Here is a 17,657-nt window from a genome sequence, read left to right as displayed (position 1 = left end):
ATTCTCCTATGTCCCTTGCCACTTTGCTGTCAATTTAATTTTTCCATGACCCAGTTTTCACCTTTCATGTAATAACAAATACTCCACAAGTCCAAAACTGGAACTCTTGTACTCTTGTTTCGCTAGTTTATAAAAATGTTAACTTCCAACATTTACATGTAAAGTTTATAAGTGTAGCATTTTCCATATTGATGTTACCTGTAGATTAATAATGATAAATTGATAAAAACTTTTAATTAGTTTTTCTATACAAGCCCAGAACTTCTAAATGTGTAATTATATGGTCTTTTAAATGTTCCTCCATGGTGTAATTTCTTTTGTCTAACAGGCAAAAGATGATCACTGGTAGAAAACCCCATATACTACCCGAGGCCTCACATACCTAATAGTACTTTTACCTTATTATTTTTTTTAGACCTTCAAACAAGTACACTGGTACTTCAAACAAGTACACTGGTACCTCGTTTGTCGAACGTTTCATATATTGAACTTTCTGTTTTTCGAACAAAATTTTCGAGAAAATTTTGTATCTTTTGTTGAACAAATGCTCGTACTTCGAACTGACTGATTATCTAGTTTATACTTGTAATCGACGGCCTACTGGGTATTACAAGTTAAACTGTATTAATTTATTTTTTCATTTACAATATATAGTTTAATGATAACAATATTCGACAAAATACATCAAAGTATAAAGCATTTAATATAAAATTTAGCTTTCAATATAACTTTTAGCATAAAAGATGTATAAAATCGTACATAACCGTGATGACGCCACGCCCAGCTGACTTGAGACTGAACGAGGGAGCGTTGATATGTTGAGGAGAGAAAAAGAGAGAGTTAAAATATTACTGTATGTATGTAAAAGCAATAACAATTCACATAAAAAGGGAATTTCTCAATAAATTTAACTTAATGATAAAGTATGAAACAATCAAATGCAATAAAAAAAAAAGTCCTAATTGAACCAGTGTCCAGTGTGCCGAGTGAGACGGTCTAGTTGAACAATATTAACAAAATAGTAAATGAAAAAATAAAGCTTTTCACAGTAAAATTTAGCACAAATGATTAACAAAATCATTCGCCATTGTGGTGATGCACAGCTAACTTGAGGTAGTGTTTGTTTTTTAGGAATAATGAATGAATGATTTCAAGTTATCGTGCGTTGTGGTATTGTTGAGGAGAGAAGAAGCAGCAGTAAAATCTTTACTATGATATGTACGTAAAAGCGGTACCAATTCACAATAAATTGAACATAATGATAAAATATGAAAACAATCAAATGCAATACAGAAAAAAAAAAATCTTAATTGAGCCAGTGCTCGGTGTGCCGAGTGAGACTGTCTAGTTTAACCAAGGTCTAGAGAATATAAGGTCTCGTCATGCGCAGCTTAAACTGGGGTACAGGATTAAACGGTTAGGTGCGTGACGTCACAATTACCGCAGTCAAACCCCTTAATCTATAACAATTCTGCCTTTACTTTCTCTTTTTTTATTTTTATAAATACTTTAAGCTATTCAAAAATTAAATTAATAGTCAGATGTAGGCTCTTCATTCTACTATGTTAAGAAGAATAATCATAAGAGATATCATTAGAAAATTTTTGCCAAATAACATTGAAATTATAGAAAACCTACGTTTGCTTTCTTCTTTTTATCAGTTATTAAATACCATTATCTGTTTCTAAAGGAGAATAATAGTCAGAATAAAAACTATTTTAATATATTAAATAATCATGAGCGAGTTCTAAAGAATATTTTAAACAATAATATAAATATATGTCTAAATTACACATTTAACAGATCTCCATAAAATCACATTTTGCACATATATAGCTATGTTGCCAACTTTTTCAATCTATGCTCCGCTTTTCTGGAACTACTAATGTGTCTTTTCAAATTTCGAATTCTAAAAACTGTATGGCGTGGAACAAAATATTTTGACTTGAAGTTATTTGGATGTTACTGCTAATTATATCCGCTAATTTTAATTATCGCTCCTTTTAAGGCTATCAAAACATTTTCCTCTCACGGTGAGAATCAAACATCTTACCCATGCAATTCAAATGATCAAGAAACACTAGGTTTCATTAGTTTCCCTTCACTAAAGCTTATGGCACCAATTTTTGTGTCATCTTCCTTTGTTACTTTTGCTCCTAAATATTCCAGTTGTGGAAACTTGCGAGCAATGAACCCGCCAACATATGGCATCATCCCAGGTTTGTTCTTAGACTTTCTGGTCTTTGAAGTCATCACTTTGATCATCCTTATTAAATACTGGTAAGCAATATAAAATTGCTGATATACTGGGTTCTTTCTGAAGGGAATTTCCTTCGTCTTCGAATGATGCATCTTGCTTGTCAGGGATGTGGGAAAATGAGGCAGGTGTTACATTTTCTTTGTTGCAGTTTTAAACATTGCTCTTTGAGGTACCAAGTGTGCTGTTTTTTCCTAAAAGGTGGGCTCTGAGATGAGGTTTAAATGCAATTGGTGATGGGTGGTGATAGTACGCTCCCATTTGACTTTTGCAACCAAAATAGTGCCCCAACCCAGCCTGATTTAGTCTGTAATTTAGAGTATACGTCATGCCAAGTTTTTATTCTGCCATTTTCAGCAAGTTAGACAAAGGATAGAGCATTGTACTGTTCTTCACTTTCATATCTCTAGCAGTTCTATTCATGTCTTGCATTTACAGGTTTAGTCACGTAAGCATTTCTTGATGATTTTCTATCTGTTGGTAGTCGAGAATATAATGGATCAAACTATCTATCAACAAGCCGAATGAAATGGCTTGTAATTTTCCAGCCCTTCTCTTCAAATATCTTTGATTGTCGAAATGATCAAAAGATTTATAAGTACTTTTGGACAGCAGTTGCATGGCAAGTTTAACTTTCATTCATTGCATGCCTATAATAAAATTGATGTGTTTTTCAGAAAGTTTATAAGCTGTTCGAAGATCACTTCATTCCTCTTTATTAGCTCTCTAACTGGACCATTGTGAGCGTATGTACTACATACTTTTGCCTTAAAGTGTTCCTTTACCCCATCCCCTTATTTTTCATGAAAATGGTCTGGTAACACAGCAATGAAGCCTGTTTGTCTTGTAACGACTGATGTGAATGGTCGAGATATTGGATGCCAATGCTCATTTGTTCCGGTACGTGCACAAACCATCGGCCCTTTTACAATAGGAAGGTAACTAGCGGCAGCTGGAACGGTCGTAAGCTTCGAACAAGGGAGTTCGGTAGTTAACTGCTTGTCCGACAGTACGTGCGCAGCGCACTGCGAGGTGAAGAATCACTTTTGCTTTCGGCCGTGTGTGTGTGTGGAGGACGTGTTTGTCATCGCTCTCTGCCCACTTCATCGTCGTATGCTTTGCTTTTGTTGTGAATTCTTCAACTTGGTTTGTCAGTGTTTGAAAGTGAATTGTAAGTATGTACTGTCTTTTTCATCTTTTATTACATTGATTTTATGGATCATCGGACATGGAGCTATCCCCGCGGCCCCCCTCAACCGTAGAGTGTGCCCGGGGGTGGAGGGCCGCAAGTGTGGGATCTTCCGCTCTTTTCCGAAGATTGATCCTCATTTGCGCTCGGTGCCGAGGGCATGAATGCTGTCGGCCCGAGCCTTGTAATATTTGTGTAATTGGTCGGAGGTGCAGTGGGTACTTTATGAGGGTGGGAAGAAGTGTAGACCTGCCAAGGAGTTGTCGGAAGCACTCTGCTACTCCCTTGGTTACGGACACTGCGTCTTCTTTCCTGCCCGCGACTCAGCTCCCGCGGTTGGCACCTTCCCCTTCGGGAGGGGGTTTCGAGGTCCTTCTCTTCGCCCAATCCGTCGAGCGTAGAGGAGGGTGCTCGTTATCCGACGTGCATTTGTATTCGGGGTCTTCCGTTCGCCCGGGGTGGGGCTCGCCCCCCCGTGACGGGGAACCCCTCCTAACTTCCGACTGTTGCTTCCTCAGGGCTCCTGCTGCGCGGGACGACCTTGGCCAGGTGTGGGTGTCGCTGGGACTTCGGGGCACGCCGAGCGTCCAGAGGCTGCTCCAGCATCTGGCGGGGGCTGTGCCGGTCACCCATGGAGCGGTGACCACCACTACCACCACGATCTCGACTCCAGGGTATGCCGCCCCTCCTCACCTGGTTTACAACCCTCTCGTGATGTCTGTGACGCCAACGGCTGCCTTGCAGGGCCCGATCGCTGCTGTGCTGAGGAGGAGCGTGCCTCCCCCTCCCGGGTTCTTCTTGCTGCCAGCCCTGGTCTTCCGATGCCCGAAGAGCTCGCCCCTGGACCTGCCGCCGGTACCCAGGATGTCGCTGGCTGCTGCCCCATCTCCTGGAGTACCTGCTCTGTCTGCCGTACCTGCCGCCGCTGCTGCTGTTCCCGCACCTGCCGATGTCGTTCCAGCCTGGGGTGTTGCTGCCCCAGACGCTGGTCCTTCCGGACAGGTGCAGCCGGGCCCTGTTGCTTCGGCAACAGCAGCCCCGGCTCCATCCTGGATGGAGGACTTGACGTCTGTCCTGAGGGAGCTGACAAAGAAGAAGAGGAAGGAGTCGTCGTCTGTCTGTCTTTGTCGCCTGATTTTTTCTTTTTTTTAGCCGCCATCTTCCCCTTCGACTTCCATTCCAAGCCGAGGACAAAAAGAAGGGCTGCCTCCCCCCCCCCCCCCCCCCAACAAGGCTCCTTCGGGAACTAAGGGCCCGTCTCACTCCAGTGGGGAGGAAGGGGGATCCTTCCCCGCTGGTCCTCCTGCTCCTTCGGGAGTGGGGCCCGTCTCTTTCCGCAAGGAAGAAGACGGGGACCAGAGGAGTACTGGCTAACACCGGTACTTCCTCGCCTGGTGTAGGGCGCTGCCGCTACACCAGGTTCCGGCTCAGCCTCTCGTTCGCGAGAGGTACCGAGTGTACGGTCGCCCGCGGGCAACTGTGCAGCCAAGGTCCAGACGTCCGAGTTTGCTCGGCGCCAGGACCAAGGCACAGAGCAGAAGGCTGGCGAGAGCCGCTCAGGTGACTCTCGCTAGGCCAGCGATCGCTCTCGTAGCGACCAGTTGGTTACCAGGGTTGCCGTGACTGTTCCAGACCGGACACGGGCTGAGGCTGGCAAGAGGTCCCCTCAATCACAGGAACCAGCCTCGGCTGGTTCCAGCGGTTCGACGTGCCGTGAGAACAGGCACCGGTCCCACCGCGACAGTGGTCTCTGCAGGTTCCCTGACCGCCGCTCCCACCGGGACCGGACAGATAGGGGGACCAGCAGCAGCTCCCCTGACGCACGGGACCGGGGCCGCTGTTTTCGGTCCAGCCGCTCGCCCCAGGGGAGCGGCACGACCAGACTTGCAGCTCGATCGCCACCGCGGGTTGGCGATCGCCTGCAGCCCCCCAAGCACACCGGTTCTGCCGGTGAGCGAAGGGGGAGCGTCAGGTCTTCCTCTCCTGTTCCTTCAACTTCCTCGGGTTACACCGGGAAGGGCGAGATAACAAGGAGTGATCGTGAGGGGCGTGCCCCCCACGATCCCCTACGTGCCAGGCACGGTCCTCGGATCGACCAGGTCGTATGCGCAAGTGGCAGGAGGAGACTGGGAGGGGTCTGCTGCTGTTCCTCCTTCTGAAGGAGAAGGGTCTCGGGAATCGCTCTTGCTGGAGGGGCTTGATGGTTCTACTCCTCAAGATGCAGTCACTCCTGAGATCCAGAGGAATTTTGCAGAGGTCATTGCGCTGATTCGTCAGCACAACGACCCCGGGAAGGATCGCCGTCGGGACCGTCACCGCTGCTCTTGGTCTAGCCGCTCTCCCCAGGAAAGCCGCACGACCAGGCCTGCAGCTTGATCGCCAGTGATCTCCTGAATGCAGGAAAACCACTGGTCCAGACCAGCAACTCGACCATCACCGTGGTTGATGATCGCCACAGTCCTCCCAGCCTACCGGTTCTGCTGGTAGGCAGGGGAGGAGCTCTCATAACAGCTCCCCTGACATAGACCGACGCTCCGTTCCTTGGTCTAGCTTTTCTCCGCAAGAAGCCGCTGGTCCAGACCTGCAACGGTGGCGATCGCCTGCAGTCCTACTAGCATGCTAGTAGGCAGGGTAGGAGCATCAGGTCTCCCTCACCTGTGCCTTCAACCTCCTTAGGCTACACTGGGAGGAACGAGGCAAACAGGAGTGACCGTGAGGGTGGGGGGGGCTGGCAAGGACGAATGACACTTCCCAGACTCTTGGAGGGACCATCACCGTTGTTCACGTGACGGTCCGTCTGGACCACGCATTCAAGAGAACAGGGCGCGGTCCCCCTTCGGTCCTCTTGAGAGGTTTCGGCCTCAACGAGGACTGGGACGCGTCGGAGGACGGTATCGGCTCCTCTTCTGTCATGTGCTCGCTCAGCCCCACCCAGACGACGTTCATGGTGGCGGCAGACGCTTAACCTACAGTATGAGTTCGTAACCCTCCTCGGGAAAACGTTTTCACCTGATGATAACGTTTTCCCAGACACTGAGAGGCCGTCGCCGCCAGGTGACGGTTGCTCGTACTCGGTTCTCCAACTGATAGTTCCGCTGGGAAGGCGAGCGAGTATCCAATTCCTCCCCCATTCCCTCTCTCCCTACGGCTACGAGGGAAAGGGGAGGGATCCTGCAGAGCGTTCTCTATAAGATTCCACATTGGGGACTGCGTTCCTAGGGGGGACCTTCGGGTCCTACCGCATGTAAGTCCCCGTCGTTGAGTAAGGATCCTGCCCCATCCTCGATTTCTACGAGAATCGGAAGGACCACCAACCAATGATAGTCTGACAAATTCAGTGGGGGTTTTGCCGAGCGCTTAGAATTCTTCGGAGTTTCTAGCACTCTGTTTTCTGGTTTTTTACGATCTGCAAACACTTGGGCGAAACCACGGTCCAGAGTGGGCTAGACGAGAATCCCAGATAATTGTTACTATGATAATCTGGAATCTCGCTGAATGCTCGAATTCCTGGAATTTCTAGCGTTTGGAAGAAGCACTGCGGCTGAAGGAAGACTATCTCACAGTAGGTGGCCAACCCTGGGATAGAGAAGAACGGATGGGAACATCCAGTTTGGCTTGAACTATCGTCTTCGGTATTCTGTTATCACCATTGAAGCTTTCCTTCGGGGGAAGACTTCTCCTTCACTCTCTTCATTAGAGAATGAAGGGCGACTGCTTCCAATCCTTATTCTCACTCCTCGGATGGAAAAGAATTTAGGATAGAGGTCTTTGTACAGGAACCTACAAATAAACTACGTATATTGCCCTCACGACCTGATTCTGTTAATCAGTTGAATTGTCCGGGGTGTAGGCACATACCTTAGTTAACTTTACAGATTGTGACAGAGACGAATAGTATCTTAATTGAACTGCAACTCGGGACTGTCTGCAACCTCCCAGGAGTTACCAGTTTCGATACGCTCGATGGTTCTAGCCGAATGCATTCCCTCTTGGAATGGATTAATTGGCAACTCAGGATGACGAGTGAGCAAGAGCTAACGGTGTATTGGGCTGCCTTCCGCAACCCAGTACCAGCTGGCTCTCCGAGATGCACGGTCAGTTTATGTCTCTCTCCTCTACAATGATTGACTACCGAACCGTATCTCTGCCCAACAATCACAGACTTAGGTCTCCGATTGACTGGGATTCTCGCATACATGAATGACCATCTCTACTGCATCGCCTTGGACATTGCGAGAATTTTCAGACAGAGATATCTCAATAGACTCTATTATCTTTCTGTTTACCGCACGGTAACAGAAGCTGTATGCGATAATGCGGAATGATTTCTTCAGACATCTGAGTTTGTCTTCTAAAATACCTCTTATTCGTAGGTGTGCAATTGTTCATTGTTCACCCCGAATTACAGATGTATAATGGAAGACATCGCCTGTTCCGCGTCTTGCCAGCTCTACTTCCAAGTATATTGTCCTCCCTGGATAACCTGGAAGAAGATGATGATCAGCCCATGAGAAGCAGTTCTTCAGGCAGTACATCCCTGTGTTTTCATTACTGAAAAGCAGCCCGCTTACATTGGAACTACGACTTCTCACCGAACAGCAATGAAATAGCGGTTTAGCGTTTTCAGTCCTTTGTAAGCACAGGTTCAGAATCTTGAGAATTACTTCTCTCGATTCGTCTGTGAAGACGTAGGTTGCATTCACCTTCCACCTTCGTCTTCAACGGCACAGTGTTGTTTCTCCTTAGCTGAGATTCAACTACTATGGGAATTCTGTCTTGCCATCAGGGACCTCGGTCTCTAGAAGGCAATTGACTTTCGCCTGTTGGGCACATGTCTTGAGAGAATCATCACCTCGCCGTCCGGCATCGGTGGCAAACAAATAAACGATTTGTATGGTCTCTCAGCATACCCCTTATAGGCGAAGGTCACGTGACTTGCTCGGATGCTTGGACAGCTTGCCTCACACAACCGAACGCAGTCAGTCGGCAGCTGTCAAAGCGCCCAAGTCAGTCACGAGCTACGCTGTGGACTTAGTTCTGTTGTTCCAGATCAATCATTACTTCATCCTACTAGCTTGTCCCAGTACCCATACCATTGACACCCACCATGGAGTGTCGGTGTCCTATCCACTACGGAGACGGAGGGACTTCGCCGCAGGGGGATACGAGACCGCGAGAGACTTCACTGCAATGGGATAAGAGATGCGAGACGGGTAGACCAGAGGGATAGGTCATAGCGACTATTCCCTTCTTTCCTCTTGAGGGAACTGCATGGCTTTTCCTGCGAAGTCAAGCTCTTATTTTGTACCGAACTTCGTAGCAAAGACTCAGAATCCTTCGGTCCCTGCCGATCGGTTCGAGTCCTTCACAATCCCCTCCCTAATGGACTTCACCGCCTTCGATGCGAAGATGCTGCTTTGTCCTGTGAGGGTGCGACGGCGCTATCTGAAGAGAACTCGACACCTCAGGTCTGAGTGTTGACGCCTCTTCGTTAGCACCGGGATGACCAAGAAAGAAGTATACAGGAACACACTTTCTTTCTGGCTGCGTGAGGTGATCAGGAGGGCGTACGAAGCTGATGGTAGCGACGACATCCGTACCCTTCGTCCGAGAGCCCACGAAGTCGGAGATATTGGTCCTTCCTTCGCGTTCCGAAAAACTTCTCCGTGGCGCAGGTACTGAAGGTAGGGGTCTGGTCCAACCAGACCACATACACCTCCTTTTACCTTCAGGATATAGCCCACAGGTCCTTGGACACTTGTTTCTTAGGACCCGTGGTGGCTGCTCAACACGTTGTGTAGCTTACCCAGCACCCGAGCGGACAGAACAGCATCGCATCCTTGTGTGACTACATGAAGGGATAGGTGAATGAGAATGTGACTGGCCTTCTCTTCCCCATCTTTTTCTCTCCCTCTACCTGTGGGCAGAGGGATGCGGTCATCACTACGCTGGATCAGGAGGCGATTCAGGTAAGCTACTCGACCAAGCCCCATCCTATCCCTTTCAGTAGAGATAGGAGCGATTATCCACCACTTCCCCCAACAAGGGGGGGAAGTGGAAGCCAACAAGAGACAACCCATGACTTCATATTGCCTCTTGCAATAGGAACAAGTTCTTGCTTGCTAGTTTTAAGAGGTACGCTTGCCTCCCTCTTAATACTTGTGTCCAGAGGTGTGACCATTGATCCTGCGGTACATACCCCGATCAATTGGGCAGAGGCTAAGATCCCTCCCTCTGCTCTTACGACCAGGGAGGGAATCCAAGGTTGGGTGAACACCAGTCTGTTCTTTAAGACTCAGATTCCTCCCACTCCTCTCACCAAGAAGTGAGTCTTTCTATTGTAAAAGAACCGATGGTTTGTATACGTACCGGAACAAATGGCAATTTGTCAAAAATTGCATTTTTCCTAACTATACAAACCTGAGGTCCTTTACATATAGTCCCACCTCATGCCACCCCTCACTCTGTGTTTTTCCTGGGCCTAAAGCAAAAGTGATTCTTCACCTCCCAGTTGCGCTGCGCGCGCACTGTCGGACAAGCAGTTAACTACCGAACTCCCTTGTTCAAAGCTTACGACCGTTCCAGCTGCCGCTAGTTACCTTCCTATTGTAAAAGGACCTCAGGTTTGTATAATTAGGAAAAATGAAATTTTCGACAAATTGCCATATTTTCTAATCACTACTATAGACAATGTGTTAATTATATTGATATAAGAATAATAGTGTACATTACCAGTGAATTAAGTCGCTAAATATATAGAAAAATCGTATAATATCAAAATAGTAAAAATAGCAATGGTGAAAATCATATTCAGTGTTTACTAACCATAATCGTCAACCTTTGTTCCATTCAGGTGTGGCTGCTGCAAGCATTTGCTGGGATCATACTTTTGTCCATGTTAGATCATTATTTAGTCAATTTCATACCCTCGCCAATATTGCTGTCTCTTCGTGGATGGCAACACAGCGATATTAGTGAGGGTGTGAAAAAAGTTATTGAAGTCAAACTAACTGTTTCAAATATCTCGTTCAATATTTCAAATTTCCCTCCACATGTGACCAAACAAAACATGAAGAAGAAATCATCAATTGTATTTTCATTTTTATGAAAGTAAACTCCACGATGATCATTCGCAGAATAATGAGGTTCATATGAGTTCATGACAACTATGGTGGTAGTTCGAGAATTCATCAGTTGTTAAAGACCCACTTGACAATTGAATTGCCATGTGTAATGTAATTAAGTGCTTTGTAAGGTATTTAACTTTTAATACTGAATATATATGTATACAATTAGCAATTTGACCTTGCAACCAGATGCACCTTAACCCTTAAACGCCCGGAGCGGTAAAATATAAAAAATGACTCCCGTATGCCGGAGGGGTTTGAGAGTGAGCGCGTAAGCGGAAAAATATTTTTTTCAAAAAATCACAGCGCGCTTAGTTTTCAAGATTAAGAGTTCATTTTTGGCTCCTTTTTTTCTCATTGCTTGAAGTTTAGTATGCAACCATCAGAAATGAAAAATATTATCATTATCATATATAAATAATGCGATATATGATAGCGCAAAAACGAAATTTCATATATAATTGTATTCAAATCGCGCTGTGCGCCAAACGGTTAGAGGTAACAAGTTGCTTTTTTTTTTCGTTGTAATGTGCACTAAATTGCAATCATTTTGATATATAACACATTGTAAAACAATAAAAGCAACACAGAGAAAATATTATCACAAAATGATGCATGAATTCGTAGCGCGCGGATGTAAAAAAATAATTTTTTAATAAATTCACCATAAATCGAAATATTGTTATAGAGACTTGCAATTTGTTTCAAAATGAAGGAAAATGATTGAATAGTACGATACTGTAAGAGTTTTAGCTTACAAATGCAGTTTTTTACCATTTCGAACGAGTTAAAGTTGACCGAATGTCGAATTTTTGTTAAAAGTTTTTTTTTATATGCAAATATAAAAAAAATGAGAAATGCTACAACCTTCCAATAATTTTTGTTATATTGTGCATGTTTTTGCGCACATTTTCATATATAAAACTTTAAAAAAGCGTAATATTGAAAAGGCTCAAATATTAGGAGAATGTGACCTACGCGTTTCTGAGATTTTCGGCCGAGAATAGGCGCGCGGACGGAATAAAAATATTTTTTTCAAATATTCACCATAAATCGAGATATTGTTCTAGAGACTTGCAATATGTTTTAAAATAAAGATAAATGATTGAATATTACTAGACTGTAAGATTTTTATGTTATAAATGCGTTTTTTGACCTTTCGGTTGAGTCAAAGTTGCCCGATCGTAGTTTTTTTCTGTACTTATCGTACTTTATATGCAAATATTTCAAAAATGATAAATGCTACAACCTTCCAATAATTTTTGTTTATATTGTGCATGTTTTTGCGCACATTTTCATATATAAAACTATAAAAAAAAGCGTAATATGAAAAGGCACATCATTAGGAGAATGTGACCTACGCGTTTCCGAGATTTTCGGCCGAGAATCGGCGCGCGGACGGAATAAAAATATTTTTTTCAAATATTCACCATAAATCGAGATATTGTTCTAGAGACTTGCAATATGTTTTAAAATGAAGATAAATGATTGAATATTACTAGACTGTAAGGATGTTATAAATGCGTTTTTTGACCTTTTCGGTTCGAGTCAAAGTTGACCGATCGTAGTTTTTTTTCGTACTTATCGTACTTTATATGCAAATATTTCAAAAATGATAAATGCTACAACCTTCCAATAATTTTTGTTATATTGTGCATGTTTTTGCGCACATTTCCATATATAAACCTTTAAAAAAAGCGTAATATGAAAAGGCTCAAATATTAGGAGAATGTGACCTACGCGTTTCCGAGATTTTCGGCCGAAAATCGTCGCGCGGAAAAAAAAGGGGAAAAAAAATATTTTTTCAAAAATTCACCAGAGAAATCGAGATATTGTTCTAGAGACTTGCAATATGTTTTTAAAATGAAGATAAATGATTGAATATTACTAGACTGTAAGATTTTATGTTATCAAATGCGTTTTTTGACCTTTCGGTTGAGTCAAAGTTGACCGATCGTAGTTTTTTTTCGTACTTATCGTACTTTATATGCAAATATTTCAAAAATGATAAATGCTACAACCTTCCAATAATTTTTGTTATATTGTGCATGTTTTTGCGCACATTTTCATATATAAAACTATAAAAAAAGCGTAATATGAAAAGGCACAAATATTAGGAGAATGTGACCTACGCGTTTCCGAGATTTTCGGCCGAGAATCGGCGCGCGGACGGAATAAAAATATTTTTTTCAAATATTCACCATAATCGAGATATTGTTCTAGAGACTTGCAATATGTTTTAAAATGAAGATAAATGATTGAATATTACTAGACTGTAAGATTTTTATGTTATAAATGCGTTTTTTGACCTTTTCGGTTGAGTCAAAGTTGACCGATCGTAGTTTTTTTTCGTACTTATCGTACTTTATATGCAAATATTTCAAAAATGATAAATGCTACAACCTTCCAATAATTTTTGTTATATTTTGCATGTTTTTGCGCACATTTCCATATATAAACCTTTAAAACCTTTAAAAAAAGCGTAATATGAAAAAGGCTCAAATATTAGGAGAATGTGACCTACGCGTTTCCGAGATTTTCGGCCGAAATCGTCGCGCGGAGGGGAAAAAAATATTTTTTTTCAAAAATTCACCATAAATCGAGATATTGTTCTAGAGACTTGCAATATGTTTTAAAATGAAGATAAATGATTGAATATTACTAGACTGTAAGATTTTTATGTTATAAATGCGTTTTTGACCTTTTCGGTTGAGTCAAAGTTGACCGATCGTAGTTTTTTTCGTACTTATCGTACTTTATATGCAAATATTTCAAAAATGATAAATGCTACAACCTTCCAATATTTTTTGTTATATTGTGCATGTTTTTGCGCACATTTCCATATATAAAACTATAAAATAAGCGTAATATGAAAAGGTACAAATATTAGGAGAATGTGACCTACGCGTTTCCGAGATTTTCGGCCGAGAATCGGCGCGCGGACGGAATAAAAATATTTTTTTCAAATATTCACCATAAATCGAGATATTGTTCTAGAGACTTGCAATTTGTTTTAAAGTGAAGGTAAAGGATTGAATATTACTAGACTGAAGTAATTTGAAAAAAAAAACTTACCCCCCAAAAAAAAAATTTATAATATATATATTATTATATATATCATATTATATTATAATATTATATTAATATACTAATAGTATATAATATATATAAAAACATTATATATAATATATATATATATATATATATATATATATATATATATATATATATATCTAAGAATATCATATGAATATATGATATATATATATATATCTATAATATATATATAGATATATCTATATCATATATCCCCCATAGATAAAGATATATCTTATATATAGATATTAATATATAATCTATATATATATATATATATATATAGATCTATATCGAGATATGATATATAATATATCTATATATATATATAGGTATATATATATACTATATAATAATATAATATAGAGATATCTATAAATTAATTAAAATAATATATATATATATCTTTATATATATATATATATAATATATATCGATATATATATATATAATAATATCTAGATATATATATATCTAGTATATATATAAATATAAATATAATCTTATATATATATACTTATATATCTATAAATATATATATATATATACTAATATATTATATATATATATTCTATATATATATATAATATATATATATATAGATATATCTATATATATATATATATATATATATATCTATAATATATATATTCGATATATATATATATATATATATATAAATTTTTTTTATACGTAAAATAATATATTACATTCTTCGATTCTGCTACCAATACATAAATAAAAGGAATGCAGGTGACACTTCTCTTTTCGCATACAATGAAATGTCTTATTATTATTTTATCATGCACACATTCAGATATATAAAAAATTGTAATAAATATAAAACTAAATATAAAATAAATGCAGAATACTCACTCGTAATCCTGACTCTTCGTTCTATTCTTGTTTTCTCCCTCCTCCATTGAAGAGTCTTGCATTTTTTTCCACTCGACATGACGAGGTACAGGTGGAGGAGGGAGACGCGCGCCCTTACTGCTGATGGACCCGGCGGCCCCGTGCGCCCTCCGCTGTCGGTTTAGGGGGGCGCGCGCTCCAATACATGACCTTAGTGTGATACTTTCGGTCACACTCCCCTATCCTGCAAAGAGCAACTTTGCAGAGACGACAGAAGAACCGGGTGTTCTCTCCTTCTGCCATTCATATGGCACACCGGCACCGTTTCTGCCTTCGCCCTTCTAAGGCCTCCAGTATGTGTTCCCCTGGCTGCAGCCGACACGCAGGGTCCACTACCCGACGAGAAGCGGTGATGGCGGGCCGGCAGCAAGAGGGGGCGTCGTCAGCAGGGGCGTCGTCAGCAGGGGCGGCGACAGCAGGGGCGTCGTCAGCAGGGCGGCGGCAGCAGGGGCGGCAGGCAGCAGGGGTGGCGGCAGCAGGGGCGTCGTCAGCAGGGCGTAGTCAGCAGGGGGCGTCGTCAGCAGGGGCGTCGTCAGCAGGGGCGGCGGCAGGTTCGAGCGAAGTTGGCCCTCCTATCTGCCCTTTCCTCTAGGGGCAGATCTGCAGCTCGGGGCAGGGGGTCAGTTATGGAAGGCCACTCATCGGATCGAAGTTGATGAGGGCATTCCCGGCTACCTCTAGGAACTGTACGTGGGTCAACCGCGGAAGATTGTCACCGCGGTACCCACAGTACAGTATGTAGGCATTTTGGAGGGCCAGCTGAAGGATGTATTTTGAGGAGCTTCTGTGTCCACCTTCTGGTTCTCCTGGCGAAGGGATAGTACTGGATGAGCTGATCAAAGAGATCAACTCCTCCATGTGCCTGTTGTAGTGCCCAATGACAGTAGGCCGCTCGGTACGAAACTCCTCAAACACAACTCGGCCCTGTCGACGTGTCTTCTTCCGCTGTACGATCTCTTCTTGGATGGGTTCATGACTCGTCGTAATCATGGGGACGAGATCGGACACCCTTCCAACAGATGACGAAGACAGCGCCCTTCCGCCGCCACTCTGTCTCTCCTCTTTGCCAGGTGTTGCGGATGACTAGCGAACCTCTTGAGGACATTCGGGGCCCCACGCACCAACCGAAGGGTACCACTGACGGGAACACCTGCTTCATACAGTTCCTGGGCCAGGGATACCGAGTTATAATAATTATCCATAAACAGGTGATATCCCTGGTTACGGAAACGTCCCACAAGGTTGAATACAGTGTCACGCAGCGTGGAGAATACCCCGGTATACACTGAAAAGTCCACAACGTATCCAGTGTTGGCCTCGGTAATGAGAAAGAATTTCACACCATATTTCTTTGGCTTCTTGGGGTTATACACTTTTATACTAAGACGTCCTTTGTAAGGCATCATCCCCTCATCCAAAGACAGGTTCTTTCCAGGAATCACGAGATTACTACACCGCTCACGGATATAATCCAACACTGTACGCACTAAAATGAGGCGATCACTGTTATTCCGGGGTATGGCCCTTCGGTGAAGGCGTTGAAGTACCTGTCCATCGCCAGGAAATTATCACGGGACATAACGCCAGGGGCACATTCGGCATACATAAAAAATAACTTCTCTTCCAATATTGCCTGACGTCGATAGCAGGTGTCAAACCAAAATAAATGTGGAGCCCCAAAAAATGTGCCATGTCAATGAGGTTGCAACCCCGCCAGTAATATGACAAGGTCGTCTTCAGCTCATATCGGCAGTACGAGCGTAGTCCACCGTCTCGTGTACCAGGTATTCCAGCAATTTTCCCGCGTCAGGAAAAGCTGGATGAATCCAAAACAGTCAGGGGTACTGGTACGGTCATCCCAGGGGTTGCCGTGAAGGGGTGCATGTTAGGAGGGTGGGGTCCTCCGTCCACCCCTCGTCACTCTCCGACGACCGACCTTCACCTTGGCTGGCGCGACGAGCCGACCTTCTACGTGCCCGTGCGCGCGCACGCGCACGGGTGCGGGCACGATGCACACTAACCCCCCCCCGTTGGCCCATCACCCTCACTTAGGCCCTCACTTTCTGTATCGTCCTCTGCGATAAAACTTGAGCCCGTATCCCCACCCTCCCCCTCCCCCTCCCCCTCAGATTACCCCCTCGTATGCACTGAATTCGAGCTCACTTTCGGGATGTGAGCCTCGAACGGACATTGGGGGCAAATATTCATCCTCACTTTCATCGGGACTGATGTCCTCATCACTCGATGACCATCCGCCATCAAAATGAGGACTTGCGACATGTTCCGATCAAGCTCCGAAAGATATTCGTCTATGTCCCTTGGTTGGAGGCCTCCCAAATGCCTACGAATGCCCCTAAGGACGCCCACATGCTTTCTAGGGGTAACCAAAGGCAAACGATGTGTTCCCGAAACACTTTCAGCCACACGTGGCCGCACAGAACGGCCTTGAGGCGCGGGGTCATGCTGGGTGCTTGGCCCCTCGCCAGCATCCATGTCCAAAACTCGCCTTACACGATCCCTTCCGACGGGGTAAAACGCGCCTTTCACGGTTCACACGTCGTTGAGACATATCTAGGAATGTCTTGTAGCAATACAAATGCTCAAAGTCTCGCACAAGTCCAGAAAAACACGCTTTCACGAAAGATCGCTCTCGGATGGTGCGCTACTGATGCTGGCTGGAGCGAGAAGAAGGGATATCGCGCATGCGCACCTAGGTCACGCTTCAAAACAAACAAGGCCTTGATCCGTGGACTCCCAGCATCCCCCCAAGGCGCGTGATTCAAAAGTTTTAGGCTGGTAGGCCTATAAGTATTTTTCCGCGAATTTTTAAAAAAAACTTTTGTATGTCGACGTAAAATACGTCCAGTCGGCACCCGACAGACAATTTATCTCGACGTAAAATACGTCCAGTCGGCGTTTAAGGGTTAAATGGGTAGATACATAGAAATAAGAGCTACATTGAATTGCTTTTGCTCTCAGTATTTGTCAGGTTTTGATTTTATTTCTTTACATTTAACTTAAATGGCTAAATTTCTCCCCTCATTTGAGCTGGTCCTTGGTCATAATCATTGCT

At 43.6% G+C, this 17,657-nt stretch overlaps 1 protein-coding gene across 1 annotated transcript in view; it reads left to right on the top strand.

Annotated features, from left to right (window-relative positions):
- The window catches only part of LOC135210124 (4-hydroxybutyrate coenzyme A transferase-like), a 110,089-nt gene that overhangs the window by 60,303 nt on the left and 32,129 nt on the right, over nucleotides 1-17,657 (top strand). The window lies entirely within an intron of this gene.

The sequence above is a fragment of the Macrobrachium nipponense genome, chromosome 39 (assembly GCF_015104395.2).
Source record: "Macrobrachium nipponense isolate FS-2020 chromosome 39, ASM1510439v2, whole genome shotgun sequence".
In the NCBI taxonomy this organism is placed as follows: Eukaryota; Metazoa; Arthropoda; class Malacostraca; order Decapoda; family Palaemonidae; genus Macrobrachium; species Macrobrachium nipponense.
This window is presented reverse-complemented; position numbering and strand designations above follow the sequence as displayed.